Genomic DNA, 13,363 nt, shown 5'->3' with positions numbered 1-13,363 from the left:
GACTTTTTTAAAGACTTAGAGTCCCTTTACTTATCCAGATTTGGGTGGTGGTGGTGGTGGGGTAGCTTATTTGGGGGTTTCTGCTTGGGGAGGGGGCCTGGGGTGGGGGGGGGGTGCCAATTTGCCCATATCTTAATTTAGTGAGAGTACTTTTAAAAGTGCAGTGTCCTTTTACTTCTCCTGATTTGGGTTTGTTTGGATTTCTTGGGGTTAGGGTGAAGGGTTTTTTTGGGGGGGAGGGGTTGGCAAAGTTCCTGTATTGTTAAAAGTTAATTTTTTACTGTTCTAAAAGTATTCAGTGTTTGATTTGTTGCTGCTGTGTTGTGCTGCTGCTGTTACTCTTTTCTTTGTCCCCCTTTTCCTGGTTCTGGTTTTAGGGGGCGGGGTGTTGACTTATTTGGCCTGAGCTTTCTTGTTGGTGAAAAGGCCACTTTTTTAACACTTGGCCTTTTGTGATTCTGCTGGTTTTGTTTTGGTTTTTTTAACTTGCCTCTGGTTGGTGTGGGGGTTGGTGAGGGTGTGTGTGGGCTGGGTCACTTTCTTGTTTTTATAAAGTAGATTGTGTGTTCTGTGGCAGGGAAGCTGGCACCTGGGTGAGAGACCCAGAACCAGCAGGTTTGTTGTGGTTGGCCAGCTCTCCCCGTGTTGTTTGGGGCAGGGCTGGAGAGCTGGCATCTGTAGATTGTGTGTTCTGTGGCAGGGAAGCTGGCACCTGGGTGAGAGACCCAGAACCAGCAGGTTTGTTGTGGTTGGCCAGCTCTCCCCGTGTTGTTTGGGGCAGGGCTGGAGAGCTGGCATCTGGGTTTCCTGCAGCCAGGTCTGCAGAGCAGACCTTGAGCAGATTGTGTTTTGTGTGGCAGTGACGTTGGCAACTGGGTTTTATATTGCTTCCAGGCCTGCCCTGCAGGGTTCATAGAGTAGATAGAGGGATGTAGTGCATTTGGGTCCTATAGAAATTCTCTGGTGTGGTTAGGTTTGGCTTTGGGTGCCCCAGGAATTGGACCCCCTGGTCCAATTTTTTTTGGCCTTGTGGGTTTTGTGTGGGACAGTGCCCTGAAGCTGCACAGCAGTTTGGGGGGCTCTCCTCAAAACCCCCTGCTCCCCAGAGCCACTTTTCCCACGACAATTACAGTGAGGAAGTGGCTAATTGGGCTTTCCCCATCATTGTTAGCAATGGGCCTTTTGGGGAGCCCAAAGACAGGGACCCCCTGGCCCAATCTTTTTGGGACTTGGGGGGGTTGGAGGGGAGAGTCCCCTGCAGGTCCCCTGCAAATTTGGTGGCTCTTCCTCAAACCCCCTGCCCCCCAGTAGCCTCTAATTATGCCCTATGTTGCCATTGATTTCAATGGCCCATAGGGTATAATGATGGAATAGGGGCACCCTCTTTGGGTGCCCCTGGAATGGGATCCCCTGGCCCAATCTTTTTGGGACTTGGGGGGGTTGGAGGGGAGAGTCCCCTGCAGGTTCCCTGCAAATTTGGGGGCTCTCCCTCAAACTCCCTGCCCCCCAGTAGCCTCTAATTATGCCCTATGTTGCCATTGATTTCAATGGCCCATAGGGTATAATGATGGAATAGGGACACCCTATTTGGGTGCCCCTGGAATGGGATCCCCTGGCCCATCTTTTTGGGACTTGGGGGGGTTGGAGGGGAGAGTCCCCTGCAGGTCCCCTGCAAATTTGGGGGCTCTATCTCAAACCCCCTCCCCTCCATGCAGCTTCAAATATACCCTATTTGCCATTGATTTCAGTGGCCCATAGGGTATAATAGGGCCGTATATTCGGTAATAGCCGTGCATCTACCGTATATGCGGCTATTCCGAATGCGGTATTCAGGAGTATATGGGGATTCCGAATTCCCCCCCCCCCCGTATACTTCCGAATCCGTGTCAATCCGAATTTATTTTTTTTGCACATCCCTATTTGGTACCTCTCCTCAAACAACCCACCCCCCAAATTTCAAAAAGATTGGGCCAAGGGGTCTAATTCTATGAACCCGCCAAAGAAGGTGCCCCTATCCTCCATTATTTCCAATGAAGGGAAGACATATAAAAGGATCATAGTCCCTTTAAATGTGGTGGCCAGAACTCCCTTTGGAGCACAATCATGCTTGTCACAACCTTGCTCCTGAATCCACCTCCAAGGTCTCCTGGGTCCATCCTCAATGTCCTCAGATATTTCCTTAGTCAGACTTGGCAACCCAATCTGCATCTGATGTTTACCCTGATTTTGTAGGTAAAGGAAATATGTTTTGTGGGCCCAAGATTTAAAGTTGAATGGGTGTGCAAAAGGAAGACTCCAGAGACAGATATGTGGAAAGGAAATTGGTCCCAGCTTTTGTCAGAAGCAGGGGACCAGGGAGGGCCTTCTATTGGCTGTCATCACTCCGGTAAGGGTCTGTCTGGGAGAGCCCAGAGCATCAACCCAACCCCTGTCTTCCTTCTCAACAAGCACTTTTGTCTGTGACCAAAGAGGGGTGCAGACCCAGACAGTATAACAACAATAAGTTTATTATAAGTGCTCAAGAACAAACAAATGGGTAGTAACTTTTAGTGCAATAGTGAACATGTAAAAACCAGTAAAGGTGGTTCAAAGAAAAAAAACACCCTGACATGACTAATTGTATGTTCCCTTCCTCTAATTTCAAGTGACTCACCACTCTTTGGATGAGGGAATTCTCATGACTTCAGTCTTCTCTCCAGCCCAGCTATTTCCAGAGAGAACTCTTCTGACTGCAGCCTTTTCAGAGAGAATAATTTTTATTGTTTCCTCCCAGGTCCCAGGCTTCTGTTCATCACTGGGCACATTTTCCCTCCTAAACTTCTGCCCATTCAATCAGAGGGACAGAAGGGATCCTGGGAAATGTAGACCTGATTACTACCACAATACAGGCTTCCTTGGAGCCTGTAGGCTGCACTAGGCCTAGGATCATGACAGCTTTATTGAGCACATGTGCAAGGAGTATTGGAACAGTAAGGGGATGGATCCGACATTGGGTGACCCTCCTGCTGTCAGATAAAGCCAGACCCCTCCCTAGCCCACCTACTAGGAAGAAAAGCTGAGGAGTGGCAAGCCCTGGGAACTGCAGAGATGCTAGCTGCTGCAGGGTTCCCCCATGCCACCTGACAGTTGGCCAGCCAACAGCTCTTGAGCTGAGCATGCTAAGTAGTGGCTTCTCTCCAAAACTCCTTAAGGAGTTCCCAAATGGAAGATACAGGCACAACCTCCTCCCTTAGAATGATCTGTCTCAATGCCCAAATCATCAAAGCTGTGACAGAAGAGCACAAGATTAACATTAAACATGCCCATAACAATTGAGGGAAAGTGAGTGAGAAAGCCAGAGCAAACTGTACAAAGACCCCCAGTAGTACTGCGTGAAGTATAGGAGAGTTGGCCCAGCTGTGGGTGCACATAACTGGGCCAGCCTCAAGCCACTCCCTGCTGACCAACCAGCCCAAGCAACATGACTGGACATTATGGTCACTGCTAGGACCCACCCCTTCCTCTCTCCACATGGTCAGTTGTGTCCTTTCTTGTCTGTTCCAGATCTGGACTGCAAATATGGCACTTGGTAATATGGGGCTGGGTCTACTCAGTGAGGGAGAGGGAGAGATGCTCTCATATGCTTAGAAGTACTCTTTACAATATTTAATCCTACAAAACACTTGCACTGTAAACTGACTTGGAGCTTGCCCCTGCCCTAAACCAGTCAAGTAGTGTGATGGGCTGCCCCCCACTGTCCTAATTTGCCATCTAGCACATCGTTTTTTAATACTATGGGCCTGTGCCTGAATGAAGCTGCTGCCAGTACCAGGCCCACAGCCATGGGGGGGCCAGGGGGGCCTTTCCAACCAACCCCCCCTTCCACCTGTATGGCCCCTCCTGGCGGCCTGGATCTCCTCACCATTTTTGTGACCCCTTCTCTCTCTGCGGCCACTGCTCTGGCAGCCCCCAATCTCCCAGTCTCTCTGGCAGCCCCCACCCTCCTCCTTGGCACCTCCCCCTGTCCACTGACCAACTGAAGCACTGACTCCCGGGACTCTTTCAAGGCCACCTCCCCCCCTGCCAATCAGCTGATTGGCGAAAAAAGTGGTGCTGAGGCTGGCAGCTCCTATGCTGCTGCCTCATCCCCACTTCCTCCCCAGATTGCCGCTTTTCCCACCAATCAGCTGAAGAGGGGGGTGGCCTTGAAAGTGTTCCGGGAGCCGGCGCTTCAGTCAGTGGAAGGAGGAGGCACCGCAGAGGGGGTGTGGGCTGCCAGAGCAGCGGGCAGATTGTGAGGCGCCAGAGCAGCAGCCACGGAGAGAGCGGTGGCTGTGAGAGCGGTGGACCCCTCCACCTGAAATTTAATTCCATGCTCCCGCCCCCCAAAAATTTCTGGCTATGGGCCCAGCCAGTACAATTCCAAAAATGACACCAGGGAGGGATGTGGCTAGTGGCAGGGGTTAGCAGCAAACAACTGTACAGCAGCTGAGGTGGAATGTAGTGCATTATCCACAGCATCCAGTAATCCTGGGGGGTCATCCTAGTCTTTTGCCTAGGGTTTCAGAATCACAAAGACTGCAATGAGTACCTATACTGTTAAAAACCTGTAAACACTTTACACTAAACACTAAACCTGTAAACCCTTGAGGGTGAAAGAGGAGAGTGCAAAAGTAGGCTTGAAACTCAACATCAAAAAAACTAAGATCATGGCATCCAGCCCCATCACTCCTTGGCAAATAGAAAGGGGAGACATGGAAGTAGTGACAGACTTCACATTCCTGGGATCCAAGATCACTGCAGATGGTAACTGTAGCCATGTAATTAAAAGATGTTTGCTTCTTGGGAGGACAGCTATGGCAAACCTAAGCAGTATAAAAAAAAGTAGAGACATCACCCTGCCAACAAAAGTCCATATAGTCAAAGCGATAGTATTCCCAGTAGTAATGTATGGCTGTGAGAGTTGGACCATAAGGAAGGCTGAGCGCAGAAGAATAGATGATTTTGAGCTGTGATGCTGGAGAATAATCTTGAGAGTCCATTGGACTGCAAGAAGATCAAATCAGTCAGTCCTAAGGGAAATCAACTCTGACTGCTCCCTGGAAGGCCAGATGCTGAAGCTGAAGCTCAAATACTTTGGCCACCAAATGAGAAGGGAGCCCTGTCTGATGCTGGGAAAGACAGAAGGCAAAAGAAGAAGGGGACAACAAAAGATGAGATGGCTGGACAGCATTACTGATGTAACTAACACAAATTTGAGCAGACTTTGGTGGAAGACAGGAGGGCCTGGCATGACTTGGTTCATGGGGTCACAAAGAGTCAGACTCGACTGTGCAACTGAAAAACAACAAAAACACTTAAATGTAAGGGTGTGGGGGGAAGGATTTTCAGAAACTCGTGCACTTTTTTTCAGTTTTACAAAAGTACCCCTATTCTTTCCAACACAGAGGGAAAACTGGGGGAATGAGAAAAAAGCAGAGTTGATTAGTGTAGTAGTTTTCTTCCCATGATAAAACATTCTGTTCTTGATCTGTTTGGAACATTTCAGAGTGCAATTCAGTCTGTTATTTTCCATTTCAAACCTCTTCAATCAGCTCTCTCTTTCTAGCTTCCTCCCTGCCATTGATTTACTTCAATTAAGGATTGCATGTTCAAGTATCATAATTGCCCCTTGTCACTATTAATTCCCATCCCCTCAAATTTATAAATGGATCCAGAGTCCATGATGAAAACGTCAGAAGCACTTGCTCATCTCCCCCCTAGCCAAATAATGGTGGAGAATTGGGAGGCATAAGACTGGGGGGGGGGGGGGGGAGCTTTAAAGTAATGGGATAGGCTTAGAGATGGAAGACATACAAAATGTTGCTTTGGACTTCAGTCACTTTAGTTGGCTAGTAATTCTGCTTCCTGTCCCTAAATAGGGCCCTGGGCATTCTTACCTGTACCCCTCTTGGAAGGAATAAAGGGCACAAGGCATTCTAGATAATTAGGCCCTCTGGCAACATATTTGCTCAATCAGGTAGACTTTGAGCACGTTATCAGTGCAGCTTGGTTTCCTCCCCTTCTTTTGGCATTTCCCTTTGACCCATCCAAAATTGACACCATGGAATTATCTGAACACTTTGGGGTTGAGCAGGAATTTAGAGGGGAGTGGTTCTATTGAATTGCCTGATCACCCCCCCCCTTGCCCCTCCCTGCGTCATACTGTTACACTTGGTGGGGAACTGCAGTTTAAGTAGGTCTGATCCCAGGACTGGTGAGGTTTTGACCAGGTTAGCAAGAATGTACAGGTTAGTATGAGATAGGAGAAGAAATTTTGGTGAGTGCTCTGAGGCCTCTATTGGTAAAGGGGGTTCACCTAAGCTAGCCATTTGTCAGCTGTACTGCCAGGGGGTATGAAAATGGGGCATTCATGGAGCTGGACAGCTCCATGAACTACATCAACTGAACTACAGCTGCTGTATGGCATCAAAAGATGTGATGGCACTCAGTACCTCTCAGCAATATTCTTTGCAGGCAATGAAAACTATGGCATGGCAGCATAAGCTGCACTGTGTGAAGCCAGCATTGGTGTAGTTGTTAAGAGCAGCTGACTCTAATCTGGATAACCAGGTTTAATTCCCTGCTCTTCCACATGAAGCCAGCTGGATGACTTTGGGCCAGTCACAGTTTTCTCAGAACTCTCTCAGCCCCACCTACCTCACAAAGTGACTGCTGTGGGGAGGGGAAGGGAAGATGATAGTAAGCTGCTTTGAGACTCTTTAGGGTAAAGAAAAACAGGATATAGAAACCAACTCTTCTTCTCAGACAGCCTATAGTGAACTACTTTTAGCTAACCCTCATAACGAGACCTTAGAAGTTAAACAAAGTTAATATTTTGCTATAGGTCAGTTTTGTAAATGCCATTGGAGCTGCCAATGGCAGTGCATAGCATGCAAGTATTGTTTTTGTGGTGTCTTTTGAGAAGTTTGTTACCAAACTCTTTATTAATGACAAATCTATTTCAATATTTGTATTCATCCTTCTTTAAGCACAATGGAAAGCCTGTTTGTATTATCAATTGTAATGACAACTTTCACATTCCATACTGTTCTCTAAAATTTTGGGTTTTCTTCTCATGGTAGAGTTGCCAAGTCCCCACCAGCTACCAGCAGATGACTTTTTTTCATACAAGGTGCAATGACATCACCCGGATGTGACATACATCACTTCCAGGTGACATCATTGTGCCATGCATGTGACATGGTGGTGGAACTCTTCAGGGCTGGGGATCCCCCTGGCAGCCTCCTCTCTGCCAGTGGTATGGGGCCCACCAAACTGGGGCCCACCAAACTGCACCACCCCCAGCAGGAACTTTATTGGAAAGGAACTTTAAAGTGTATTTTCTGTATTTACTGCACCTGCCAAAATAAATTCAATTCAAAATTTCTCCCACGTTTTAGATGTTTTTAGGCATTCTGTTTTACAGCTGTTTAGGAACAATTTGGCTGATAACAGATGAGCACTTTGGGTCGACTCAGAGACACCTCTGAAGTTGACCCAAAATATCTGTGCAGATGGCAACATCTGCTGCCCATCCTCCTCCCATCCCCACCCCATCCTCCAGGCGCCTGAGACTGCCTTGAAAAGCTACCACGTCCAAAGTGGTAGCAAATCTTTGAGCCTGCTGTCAGTCATTTCCCTGCTGTCTGGATGGGGAACGGCGCAAGCGAGGTGACTTGGCAGTGTGGAACTGCCAAGCCACCCCAAGTTGTTCCCAGGTTTATTAAAAATAAATAAATAATTCAGAGTGCTGGAGCGCTTGTGTGCATGAGCGCTTGCCCCCTGAGGGGAAAAAAAGGAATCTGGCTTCTGGGGCACTTTTACATGTGGAGACACCTAGCCACCTCATTGATAGAATGGGGGTGGCATATGGGTGAGCGTGTGGAGGCGTTGGGACAGCTCTTTTTGAGCCGTCCCAATTTAGAATGTCTCCAAGCTGCCCCAGAATGCCTGTCTGTTCTCAGCCTTTGAGATCCTGTTTACAACCACCTCACCTTCACTTACCACAAATCTATAATCTAGAAGGCAAACTCAAGGTCAGGTAAGATGGGATAGATAATATGACTACTCTAACGTATTACAAAATGATTGGAGATAAAGTTATCTCCCTGTACCAAGCTGTGTAGATAAAATTCTCAGCACCTCTCAAGCACCAAACTTTTGAACTACTCTCGTTTTAGATCTATTTGGTGTGATATGTCACACCAAATAGTTATTACGTATTCATCCTTCTTTAAGCACAATGGAAAGCCTGTTCGTATTATCATGCTAATAATGCCTTTCAATGAAGGCAAGTCCTACATCACTGTATATTAGCTAGCAATGGTAATCCTTAATATGTAGGTCAAATCATTGTGCTTGTTTAGGATCAAACTCAATCAAATTGACATCCCTGGCTTCATCCTACCTTGTTTCATCTATCCATTGCTGGTTATTGAGAGTTATGTTTGTGTGAATTTCTTATAGATATGCACCTACTACACCAGGGCTGTAAAACTCATTTGTTATGAGGGCCTGATCTGACATAAATGAGACCTTGTCGGGCCATGTCAGGCTGGGCCATGCGTGTTCCTATTTAAGATTAGGTAGCAGAGATATAAACTTTATAAAGGACACAAACAAACACAATTAAAGATTTAAAAAATAAAATAAAATAAAACATGCTTAAAGTATTAGCACTTATTGGTCTTAAAGATATTTTCTTTGTATTTCTCCAATGGGATCCAAGGAACTGGGCAAAGGAAGCTTTGGCTCTTATCTTCCTTCCTCAGGGGTCCAGGAGGGGGAGGAGCCTCAGCCAATAGAAAGAAGAGAGGCTTGACTCAGTAGCTCTTCTGTGCAATTGAGAGAATTTGGCAAAGCAAGCTTGGCCTCCCCCTCCCTTCCTTCTCTAGGGAGGAGACTCAGCCGATGGAGAAAATAGAGGCTTTGCTCCGTAGCTCCTGTTTGATTGAGCAAGCCTGGCAAAACAAGCTGTTATGTAGAAAGGAGCAAGAGGGAGGGAGAAGGAAGCAGACAACAGCCAGTTGCTCGGGGACCTGATTCAGCCCCAGGGCTGCATGTTTGACACCCTGGTACTACATCATCTGTGCACAAAATTATTTAACACTGAGATACTAAGCTTCAGAAAAAGTGTGTGGGTGTTTATTAAATAACCAGGCATGTTAAATGGTTTAATTTTCACACACAAAGTGTAAGAGAAGGGTTAGAAGGTATGCGAGACTAGTAGAAAATTAAATCATAGATACTGATAGAGCAGAAATACACAGGAGTCTTCTGCCATGTTTATGACTAACAACATCTTAGTCCAGCAAAAGCTAGGGGATCCTTACTATGCAGTCATTGTGGCAGTAATTCTAAAGACACTTTCCAAGGAGTAAGCCCTGTTGAATAACATATGACTTACTTTTGAGTAGATTGGCTCAGGAGTAGAATTCTAGCAGGAGCTCCTTTGCATATTAGGCCATGTAGCAGGGAAAGTCCTGTGTTGTCCAATTAATAGTAAATCATACTCACGAACGAGGTCTGAGGCAAGGTCAGGAAAACAGCTTCTTTATTTTACGTGCATAAGCGCTCTATACACGGGCTCCAGACCCGAGGGTCTGAGCAATGACTGCAGCTACTGGCCGCCTTTTATCGGGTGTCTCTACCCCAATTGGCACCTTTAACACGTCCCCCAATTACCTCCCTTTATACCTCAAAACATCCCTATTTTCCAGTGCCCTGGGAGGATGTCCACGTCATACTTTAACCACAATCTGGGTTGTTTACCAGCTCCCTGAGCCCCGGTTAGGGCTCCTGTTGGTCCCCTGTTCCCTTATATGGAATTATTTCGCACACACACATTCCTCATTGCTCCATTGCTAGCACCTGATGAAGTTCCTTTTATGCTTCTTGATGGTGCTTTCACCCTGCGGTTAGTTGTGAAAGGGCAATGACCTTTTGCAGTTCCCTTTTCCTCAGCAAGCTAATACTCCTTTGCTTAAAACTGCTACAGAAGATTATTTTCTAAAAGCACTGTTATTTAATTCTAGCATTGCCAAGCCATATATTGATTAGGTATTGGTATTGTTTTTGGATTGATGCCACATTCCCCTCTTTCAAACAGAGTTTGAATACTTATCATTACATCCACAAACCACCACACATACTAAAATCAACCTATTAAAACCAAACATCAAACCCATACTCAGGAACACATCTGGAATACATATGATAACCATTTGCCAGGCCCGCCCCAGACCCCAGGACTGCACCATTACATTACTACAGTCCCTAAGCCTGGAACAGGTCCAATCATGGATCTCTCAACTCGATCAGCTGGCTGTTGCCTGAGGAATTTCTTCTCCCTGAGCGTAGAACAGTCAGTTCCTGTGTGACTGCAGCTGGGGGTCATCTTAGATGTCTGTGAAATCCTGCCTTTTCCGGTAGGCTAGGACTCCAGAGGGCGTTGCCTGTGGAACCTCACTGTTGCCGGTGAGTGAGGTCCAGAGGTCGGGCTTCAAACAATCGGGTCTGGGAGCAAAGCTTCACCTAGAAAGCCTATCTAGGAAAACCTTGATTAAAGCTGCATAGCAAAACAAAGTCAGGTTCGATACAAGCCTATCCTATCATCATAGCATATAGCATTTCTTTCTGGGGCTGGGTTTCCTCATTTTAACAATTTTCCAAAGGGCCTTTCATGAATAAAATCACAAAGAACTAAATATTTTATCTTACTTACAATATATGGCCAAGGCACTGAGCAATGTGTCAAGCTAAAACTAGCTTTAGGCACATTTTGACTACTTACCCCTAGGGACCATCTTATTTTCTTTTCTTCTTCTGGGGCAAACAAGTCTTATGCATAGAACTGTTGCTATCAAAGAAAAAGAGTCAAAACATCAAAAAGTCAAATAAGTCAAAGTCACCTCAAAGGGGTCCCCTCTTTGTAACTGCACCTCATGGCTTTAGCAATTGGGACTTTCTTCCTTCAGGAGAGGCTCCTGTAGGCTCACACCTCGTTCTGGCACCGGGCCAGCTGCTTCTTCCGTGCTTCTACCATTTCCTTAGCCATCTCTCTGATGCAATTTCGGCTTCAGCCTTCAGACGCAACCTCCCTTGATGCCAGTCAGTTCCCCTTTGTGGGTCTGCTCGACCTGCTTCGCCGCTGGGCAGCGTTCTTTCTGCCAGCTGCTTGGCCTTCTTGTTGACATCCAGGAGCTCAGGCATCACAGACATCGGGACCTTCAAATGACCCTTGGTTTCTTTATCTGGACCGGCCCCTCTGCTAGGGTTTCTCTCTTATCTTCGGCAGCAATTGCACAGGAAAAAGCTATTGAACCCACGGCTTCCTCTGTGGCCTTTTACTTCTTGGACCAGTTGTTTGGCTTGATGCCCATAGCCTTGCATCTTATTGGCTGAACATCAATCTTCTAACCTCCTTCAGGCTGGACTCGGCTTCCTGCTGCCTTCGCCTGACATCTGGAGCTGACTGAGCCGCAAAGGCTGAGCACCTGTGACTCTGTGGTTGGGGGGCAAAATAGATCTGGTGGGCTTCCCACAGGCATCTGGCTTCTGGAGGATTTAATGGCTTTGTGCCTGCTGGTAGAGCTTGTCCGCATCGGCTTACTAGGCAGATGGGAGTCTCCCTGTTGGCATCTTACTCGAGGGCAGTTGTTTCTTCACTTCCGCCATTTTGGAGGATTACTTCAGAGACACTCAGCAGCACTCTAAAAGTCTCTTCTCCCTTGTGCCCAATGAATATCTTGTAGCCTGTCATGGGCCAGGAGCTTGGGAGCCCTGGATCTGCTGGACATCACATGGCTGATGGGGATTTCTTCTGAGAAGGTAAGCTGACCAGAGGCAGAGGACTTGCTTCTGGAGCACTTCTCTCTGGGAGGGCCCATAGATCTGGAACTCTTCAGTTCTTAATCAATAAAGGGGGCGAGGGTGAGGTCTAAGTGGCAAAAGAGGAAGAAGCTGGGAGCTTTGGGTTGGGCTTAAAATCAGCTCCCTATAAGGGGCAGCAGAAAACACTGCTCTATATCTTACCATCTGATTCCCAAGGGGTCCCTTAACTAAAAGTGCCTTGTCCTGAGACTGAGATGCCTGTCCAGGGACAGTATATCTGGCAACCATATGCTACTTAAAACTACACATTAATACACTTGATTAAACTGGGAAGCATATCAAAACACAAATGGGACATGGTTGGTTTTCCCAATGGCTCTTCCTACATGGCCTCACACGGCCGTATCATTGCAATCATAAAACAAACCAAACTACAGTTTCCCTGATTAATAAATAGCATCTTTGGGGTCTCCAGGAATCTCCTGGGGTGAAATGCATTGTTTTGTCACACTATATGGCACCACACCAATCTGTTAGCTAACTTAACCACACTCACACTTCCCGTTTTCCTGAGCAAGGCTAGGGTTATGCAATACTGCAGAGATATTTCACATTACCACAATCAGCCTTTACACTGCCCTGCTGCTTCTAGTAATGTGAACCATTTACTGCCCTGATCTTAATTTCTCCCTTTACTTGCAGCGCAGGCATCCGCCTGGCTACAGAGGAAGTTTTCTCCAGGGAACACCTGGTACTATTCACCCCAGTATCATTTAAATAAACACATGTATTGTCTCCTCTCACAAGAAACCGATCAGCAAACTCTGTGCCATTTTGCCACTTCCACACCAGGCCTGTCTGTTTGGAGAGGCCAATCCAGTGGTGTACAGGGTGAGTCTGATTCATAAAAAAACTCAAATCCCACTGTGAATCAATCAATGCCAAAGTGGCACCAAATGTGGAGCATTTAATCTCACTGCTATCCCAATCTCTTTCATTTTCAGATTTATAATAGCATTTCCCATGGTACCCAATCCAGTGTTGTGGGCAGGCAGTGGTGCCAAGAAAGGGGCATGGTGAGCAAGGCTGTGCCTTTTGGACAGCCATTACAATGATAACTATAAGCAGAACCACACCAACAAGGGGAGCTGCTAAAAATTTCTTCTTGTCTATATCACAGTCCCTTTTATAATCTACTTCCAATTCAAACTATCTCGGCCAAGGGTGGCTCATCAAATCCTCAGTGGCGGCCCAAGGCAGGGTGGCAACTCAACCTCTAGGCTACCAGGGGTGGCAGTTCGACCTCTGATCTTCCAAACCAGCAGGGGACCCTCCCGAGTTTTCCTTAGGAAGCACCACCGCGTGCGTCCTAAGTTTCCAGTCGGGCCCCTGATTTGACCCCCTAGTAGCCAGGCAGTCGTCTCCCCCTGTTCTCCAACCCACAGGCAGATATTATGCCTGTGCCTATAGCGCGGTGAAGTGCACCAGCAAAGGGTCAGCAATCCCGGGG

This window comes from Heteronotia binoei, chromosome 6 (genome assembly GCF_032191835.1).
Source record: "Heteronotia binoei isolate CCM8104 ecotype False Entrance Well chromosome 6, APGP_CSIRO_Hbin_v1, whole genome shotgun sequence".
NCBI classification, from domain to species: domain Eukaryota; kingdom Metazoa; phylum Chordata; class Lepidosauria; order Squamata; family Gekkonidae; genus Heteronotia; species Heteronotia binoei.
This window is presented reverse-complemented; position numbering follows the sequence as displayed.